Raw genomic sequence first — 8,795 nt, 5'->3', positions numbered from 1 at the left:
ACATAAATAAAATGATGAATCATACCAATAAGTCAAAGACTTTCCATATACACTGAACAAGCAATCACCCAAAAAATGCTAGTGCTAAGAACTTGTAAAAGTTATTGTTCCATAAATATTTCTCCTAAGAAGTCAGGTCAAAGTAGTCGTGCCCACACATTACCATGTTCGTCGTTTTGGTGATAATACTTTGATTTTATTGTAACCTTTATCTTTTACGAAATTACACATTAGAATATTTATCAATCATCTTCTAAATCATCTCGGTGTAACGATATGAGATCTTTATCGATAATGTGTGTGTGTGTGTGTGGGGGGGGGGGGGGGCGTAATGAATGAACCCCTCCATTATCGACCTCTTGATATGCATCATTGTCATGTTCTTCATTCATTTCAACTGAAGATAGTAGAATCTCATACATATTTTTTGGTAATATCTTCTGTGCTATATGCATTTCGCTATTTGTGGAATCTTTAATATAAAATACTTACATAGCTTGAGAGGCTAAAATAAATGGATCCTTCTGGTATGTTGGGTAAGACATGTTGACACATATAAAGTATTTTTCTATATGAATGTGCCTATTATCAAGCCAATCATATCGAAATGTATATACCCAATTTTATTCTATATATTTAAATTCAATAATATCTTTTAGAACACCATAATAGTCTACATTAAGCTCCCCTACACTACAAAAAACATGTGGATTAGCGACGACCTAAATCCATCGTGAATTCGTCGCTAATCTGTCGCTAAACAGTTTAGCAACGGATTAGCGTCGGATTAGAGACAGATAACTTTCATTGCAAATTTTTTGACGCTAAGTAGCGACAAAACTTATATGTCGCTAATTTGTGATGGATTAGCGACAAAAATGTTCTGTCGCGAGTCTGTCACTATTTTAAATTAGCGGTGGATAATATCCATCGTGAGTCCTTCACTATTTTAAATTAGGGATGGATAATATTCGTCACTAATCCGTAGCTAAATTTAAAAAAAAAAAAAAAAAAATTTGCTCCTTGTCGGGCGGTATTCCAGCAACAATAGGCCAGACTTGGACCAATTCGTCGGCGGCGGTGGAGGAGGAAGACGACCCAACACCGAATCCCAGCAAGTCGTACTCCCTCAGCCCCAAGATCTCTCATTGGGACTCGCAGAGGTCATAATGGACCTATCTCGTTGTTGACGACCATGACGGAGACGAGGCCGGTGTCGAGGCGGATGGCGTCGCGCAGGCGGTCGAGGTCGAGGAGGCCGTCAGAGCCGATGGAGAGGTAGGTGGAAGCCTTCCTGTTGGAGGTGGCGGCAGGAGTTGAGGATGCACTTGTGCTCGGTCTGGGTGGTGACGACGTGTCGCTTCTTGTAGCGGTAGAAGCGCATGAGGCCCTTGACGGAGATATTGTTGGACTCGGTGGTGCTGAAGGTGAAGAAGATCTCCTTGGGGTTGGAGCCCACAAGGGAAGCGATCTGCTCCCTGGTGCGCTCGACGACCTCATCTGACTCCCAGCCGTAGAGGTGAGTGCGGGAATGGGGATTGCCGAAGCGGCCAGTGAAGAAGGGCAGCATCACGTCCAGCACCTACGAGTACACCAGCAACGTTGCCTGCTTGTCCAGGTATAGTGACCGCCCCGCGATCCGCACGCCCTTCATCAAGATTCCTTCTCCCTCCTCTGTTGCATCGGAGTTGGGCAACGGTCGTCACGGCAGTCAACATCGGCCAGCGGGATCGTTCGGCGAGCCTTGCATCACTTGACCTCCTCGATGCCTGGGCTTCGATGGGGCCGAAGGGGAAGATCAAGACATAGGCAGGGAAATTGCTCACAAGAACGCTCGTTTGGGAACGGTTTAAATCTCACATTAGTTTAAATTTTGAACGGGGGAGAGAGGGAAAATTTTGTGCCTTAGATGAAACGATTTAAATAGACAAGTAGCGACGAAATTTGCGAGGGAATTTTTCTGCCGCTAATCCGTATTAGCGACAGAATATGTCCCTCGCTAATTCTGTCGCTAAGTTGCTACATTTTTTGTGACGAAAATTTTTTGTTGCCGATCTGTCGATAATTAGCGACGGATTTGAGATAGAATTTGTATCGTCGCTAATTTTAAAAATATTTTAAAGATTGGTGACGGATAATGTTCTCTCGCTAATTCTATCACTAATTTGAGACGAAAAAAATCCGTCGCAAATATCCATCGCTAATCAGGGTTTTTCTTGTAGTGCTACATCGCCTTCATACGTAACCATTATTTCACTATTCTAAGAACTACGATCTTGACCTCGAGACTGTGTATGAAACCTGATTTCATTCGCATCATGTTTGATAGGATTGTTATTCGCGCTCAGGTTCTCTTACGAGACTTCATAATTTTGAATTTGCATCCTTGTGATTCTGTAGAAATGAACTTGTGAACTCTTAGTTATGTTAGATTGTAGCTTCTTGAATATTGTTGCACAAGCTATGAATTATCTGTCTGTGTCCTCTTAAATATGGCTCATGTTCAATGTAGTTGTCCAGTATATACCGATGAGCTCTCGCACGTTCTGAATATGAAAGTACAACTGGTAAACCACCTTCAGCTTTCACATGAATGTGATATGAGAAGACAGATAAACTGAGTGTCATTGTCGTGTTGGGCATATTATCATGTCAATACTGACGATTAAATCTAGTATCAATATCACTAAGATATATTGAGCAAAATGTTGCACATTCTATTGAAATATATGCCTCAGGAATAAAAGCTTTCGGTTGTGCTTTGTTTCTCACAATTCGCTTTAATCCACCAAGAAATCTCTCGATCAAATACATACAATGATATTGTACTGGTCCAATAAATTTTGCCTCACGTGGTAAATGAATGACTAGGTGCACCATGATTATAAAAAACATGGGTGAAAAAATCTTCTCCAAAGTGCATAAGATTATTGAAATATTTTTCTTCATCTTCGTTAAAGCATCTTTTCTCAACCTTCTTTCACGCAACCATCTGACACTCAGATGAATTAAAGGTATGTTGATTGTCTTCTTTAAATATCCATGAACTGCAATAGAAAATAGGCACTGGAAGAAGATATGGCTATCATGACTCTTCATTCTCAAAAAATTAGCATTGTTTATATTTACACATCACCCAATATTAGATTCATAGCTGTTGAAAAACTTTATATCCTTCAACCAATCAAAAAACTCCTTATTATGCTTACTCAAAAATGTGTATTGTGCATGCAGTTTCTTCGATGTTACACCGCTTCTGTCTAAGTGTAGGTGATGACGTATCATTCTGAGTCTTAAATCTTCTCATGTATTTTTGTTGTCCTTTGTTTTTTCCTTTACATTGAGCAGTGTATACAAAATATTATTACATATGTTCTTCTCAATATGCATCACATTTAAGTTGTGTCTTAGCTTCAGTGATGACTAATACAGTAGTCGAAAAAATATGCATTTTTTTATCCAATTTAGATATCTTTGGTTGTAAGCATGTTCTTTTCTTTTTTCACCAACCCTTATTTTTTCAAAATCAATAGTAATATCACATAAATGTACCTCCAGTTTACCTTCAAATAATTCATTTAGTGGCCCTCTAAACTCCACTTTATCGTCAATATATTTTTTTATGATGCCATGGGTGATCTTCTGGTAAGAATCGATAGTGTGTCATATAACACATCTTCTTGCCAAATTTTAAGCTATCTGACCTTGTATCAACGTTGCAAACTAGACACACAAGCTTCCCCTTTGTAGACCACCCTGATAAGTTGGCATATGCTAGAAAATCATTGATAGTTTAAATTACCGCCACTTGCATATGAAATATCACTTTAGTTAATGCATCATACGTGCTAATTCCTTCATCCCATAACTCTTATAAATCTTTGATTAACGATTGCATGCAAACATCTATTTTATTTTTAGGTGCCTTTGGTCCAGAGATAAGTAGAAAAAGTTGTATGAAAGGATCTTTTATGCACATCCATAGAGATAGATCATACGATAATAATACTATGGGCCATATATTGTATAACTGGTTCATATTTCTGAATGAATTGATATTGTCACTTGCCAAGTTAAGATGAACATTGCGAGGTTTCGCCACGAACGATATATGTTCTCTGTCAAACTCTTTCCACACTGCAAAATTTGATGGATAAATTAGTATGTACTCATCACTTATTTGTTGGGTCTTGTGTCACCTCATATTTGATGCTATTTTTGTTGTCTACCTCCACTATATTCCACCAAAAAAAAGAAGACAAAACAAGAAGAAAAAGCAAAAGTGAAATTGAGATGATATAGCAAACAAAGGCATGACAAATAAGGATCTTAACACAACATGAGCATATGATGGTCATTTTTATCATGGTAGTCATATTTACACTCCCTATATAACTTTGTTGACTACTTATTTTTTACTATAATTTCTTTGTTATTTCTAGCATTCTGTTTATTAGCCCCTCTAAGCTTTATAAGTTGTTATTAATGTCTATGCTATATATGTATTTATTGTTTTCATTTATTACTTTATTATACATGTAATATGTCATTCTTCCATTAATCTAAACTTGGTTTGTAGTTGAGAGTTAAATTTGAAAAAATCAGTTTTATTGATTTAGTTATAGAGTTACCTTTGGAAAATAAGATTTTCTTGATTTAGTTATTAAATATTTTTATGTTGAATATTGTTGTGCACTTTGTTACCATAGCTGACTTTGAAATATCTAGTGTGATTTTACAAATAGGTGCCATCCTTTCCATTGCTTACTATTTTTTTTTCAAAGCAAGAAAATGAATAAATAAGTTAGCATAAGAAACCACTAAACAAGGCATAACGATGTTAGTCTACAATACATGGTTTCATAGTTCTTGTAGATCTTTGGTACTTGCATCTTCACGATATCAATGAGCTGAAATTCATAGGTATCAGTTGTTCTGACTCAATCTATTATTGAAGATATGTTCAATATGGTCAAACTTCTAAGAATCAGACCTTGAATCTTGTTTTTCAAACCAAAACATATATTTTTCGAGTCCAAACACTTCTCAAAGATATTGATTTTTTGAATCACAAAAAAAACCTTGTTTATACATCGTGATCCAATAGTTGATTCTCATTAAACAAAACATGTAGATTATATCTATAGTGTTTGGATTGAGCCAAAACAACTCACATATATGAGAACAACAAATCAAGTGCAATTACATTGTACACTTTAGCTAGAGTAAATTTTATTTGATAACCTTGGATGTTGTTCATCTTAAAAATGAATGACACCTAGGGGTGTCAATGGGTCGGGTTTGGTTTGAACCCAGGTAGAACCAGACTTGGACCGGATTTTTAGGTATGGTATCAGGTGAATGAGCCCTCATTTTAAACTATTTTTGATGACCTCCATCCGAAATACATACGACAATGAAAAAAGAATGGGACCCATCTAAGTGATGGGCATCCCATTCGTACAGCTTTTGGATGTCATTCATTTTGAAGAACACTGCAACCTTATTTTTTTTCTAAACCCTAGTGAGATTTGATACAAACCATCAAGACTATGCCCCTCCAATTATCAAATGACAAAACCCTAAAAAGAACTATCACCTAAGAGAAGATAGGTGAAAGAACCTGCCTCTGATCTTGCGTGGGTGGGGTTGCAGAATGGCATGGAGATGGCCACCCACCGATGGTGACTCAGTTGCAGCCAAAGAGAAATAGGCGGAAGGAAAGGGATGGAGGAGGATCGGATGGTCCGACGAGACCGCAGAGAGAGAGAGACAAAAGAATATAAAAAAGGTTTGACGGGCTCTTTTTAAATACGACTCTATAACGATAACATAATTGTCATCATTATAAGGTTTTTACCGTATAACATCATCAACAAGATCTCGTCGTTATTGATCTATAATGGCGAGATACTCTGAATGTTAGATATTGCCATTAAAGAGTTTTAACGACAATATTTAATGACAAAGAATCTCACCATTATACATATGTCTTTAACAGTGATAATTATCGTCATTATAGAGTTTTACTTTATAACAGCGAGATTCAAATCTCACTGTTATTAATCTATAACAACAAAATTTGTTGCCCATTAAATATAGTCGTTCAAGTGTTTTAACAAAAATATTTAATGACTAGATAATCTCGTTGTTAAAAACATGTCTTTAACAACGACATCCAGATATTGCCATTGTAGATATGTTTTTAACGGTGAGAGTTATATCAGGGGCAAGATGTTCAAGGCCCGGTTCAGCTCGTCATTATTGATGAAGCAAAAATGGCAAGATTCATTACCGTAGTAGAGTAATAACGATGCAATATTTATATGAAAGCTTTGGCAATTAAGGAACTTTGCAATTTTTGAAGATAAGGATTTTTCTTATGGTTTTCTCTTAACTCGGTTAGAGAAATTGTACTTCGTATTAGAGGAAGATGCTCTCATCCATCTATCTTAAGATGGTGCAATGCGATTGTTGGAGCAATGTGGAGCTGAATATAAATCCTTAATTTTCATGGATTCAATTTTGTCGTAAGTTGGTGAGCGATTGTAGGGGGGTTCGTGCCCCCATTATTCATAAGGTTGGGATTTAGGGGCATTAGTCCAAAGGAGATTTTTTTGGAGGGTAATTATATAATTTTATCCTAGACTCTGTTATATTCTACCATACTAGCAGACTCCTTCTACTTTAAGGAAAAATCTACTCTTGTATGGTATCTCAATCAATAAAGAAGAAGGCTCAGTGTAGTCGTGGATGCAGACAATTCATATTGAACCACATAAAATCTTTGTTTTCCATGTGTGACTGTTTTCTTCTTTTTTTGTGTGTTTTTTTATTCGATTCATCAGTAGTTCGAAAAGTCGTTCCCTAACAGCTGGTCACTGAGTTCATCCCCTTAGTAATTGGGTTAAGGTCAATGTTTATAACATTTTTTATAACTGATGGTTGGTTGGATTCACTATTAGAGATTGCATTGGAAGGTCTTATGTGCAGGATGGATCCAAGGATCATCCAATGTTATTGACAAGGAATGCTGTTGATGGAGTGTTTTTCTTAATGAGATTTTTTTTAGTCATAAGTTGTTTATTGCATCATCAAGTAGGGATATAATGTGTATTCCCAATCAACAACTTGAAGGTCGTGGGTGGCTCAGAATTGTGGACAGAAATATTCTCACCAATCTTCATCAATTTTTGAGGCTCAAAATCTTACGGGTGGACAAACCGTGTACCAATTTGGCCATCACCAATAGGTGCACTATTTGGATGGACAAACCTATTAATTGGTCTCTAGATGGATTGAATGTTTCAAGTGTAAGACATTGAAAATTATTGAATTAATGAACAGGTAGGGGTCTGTCTAACCTCAGTTTTTTATTTAAAAAAAATCATGTCATCAAAATAAAAATGGGTCAGATTCAATTCAAATGAAAGCAATAACAAATTTTCTTATCTAATCAGCAATTGACTAATTGAACTCTTAGTAGAGAAAAGTATTTATGAATCCATATCTGTCTAGCAAAGCAGATCAATTTTATAGTTAAATAAGTTTCCTATTAGTCATTATATTTGGATGTAAGAGTCCCTCCTGATTTGCTTTATCAGTCCGGCTAAACAGATTCATATTTGGTTGAACCTTTGACCCAAACATGATCCATTAAAATCTCTAATTAACTTTATGGTACTCAAGTTAGAGCATTTTAATATACTCTTGTACTCTTTATTTTGTTTTGCATGCACTACAAGAAAATTGACCTTTACTGGAGCTAAAATAGTGCTAGTATATGGTGTACCAATAAAGGATTTACTAGTGTAATTTTTTAGTGCTAATAAAATTCTTTTGTTGGCAATATTTTAGCACCAGAAAAGGCTTTTTTCTAGGCCTTTTAACAACTAGAGAATCCCTATTCTGGTGCAAAAAAATGACTCCTTTCTGACACTAATTTAAAAATAAAAAAGGATTATTTTCTCACACTTTTTTAATGCAATAAAAAATATTTTTTGATAATTTAATTTTTTCTTATATAATATGCTTATACATTCGTTCTACAATAAACTTGTTCATACATACATTCATTTTATTCATTTAAAATAAACATATTTATTCATTTCATTTATCAATAAATAAACATGCTCATACATACATTCTTTTTGGCATTTAATATGAACCGACCCTTACAATTATTCATTCATGCATGCATTTATTCATCATCAAATGAATATACTTATATAAACATTCATTTAAAAATAAACTTGTTCATACATACATACATTCATTTCATTCATTCAAAATGAACTTGCTCATACATACATTCATTTTTTTGCATTCAATATGAATCAACTCTTACATTCATTCATTTATCATCAAATGAACATGCTTATACATGCATTCATTAAAAAATGGACATGCTCATACATACATTCATTTTATTCATTAAAAATGAACTTGCTCATTCATTTCATCTATTCATAAATGAATCTGCTCATACATACATTCATTTTTTGCATTCAATATGAACCAAGTCTTGTAATCATTTATTTATTTATTCATTCATCATAAAATAAATATGCTTATATATATTCATTAAAATATGAACTTGTTCATATATACATTCATTTATTTATTCAAAAATAGACTTGCTCATATATGCATTTAATCATTAATTCAAAAATGAATATCTTCTACATACATTCATTCAATAATGAACTTGTGAGAAACACAATATTTAAACCATACATACATGCACAACTATATATATTTCTTCTTTCAACGCTCTATAACTTCAACATTCATGT

General features: G+C 34.9%; 1 pseudogene; it reads right to left on the bottom strand.

Moving 5' to 3' along the window:
* Window positions 1–1,164: 1,164 nt before the first annotated feature.
* Window positions 1,165–1,570, bottom strand: LOC149830986 (uncharacterized; annotated as a pseudogene).
* Between the last annotated feature and the right edge of the window lie 7,225 nt (window positions 1,571–8,795).

Source organism: Nuphar pumila, chromosome 7, assembly GCF_984573655.1.
Source record: "Nuphar pumila chromosome 7, dmNupPumi1.hap1.1, whole genome shotgun sequence".
Taxonomy (NCBI): Eukaryota; Viridiplantae; Streptophyta; class Magnoliopsida; order Nymphaeales; family Nymphaeaceae; genus Nuphar; species Nuphar pumila.
Note: the sequence above shows the minus strand (reverse complement) of the source record. Positions and strands in the feature narration are given on the sequence as shown.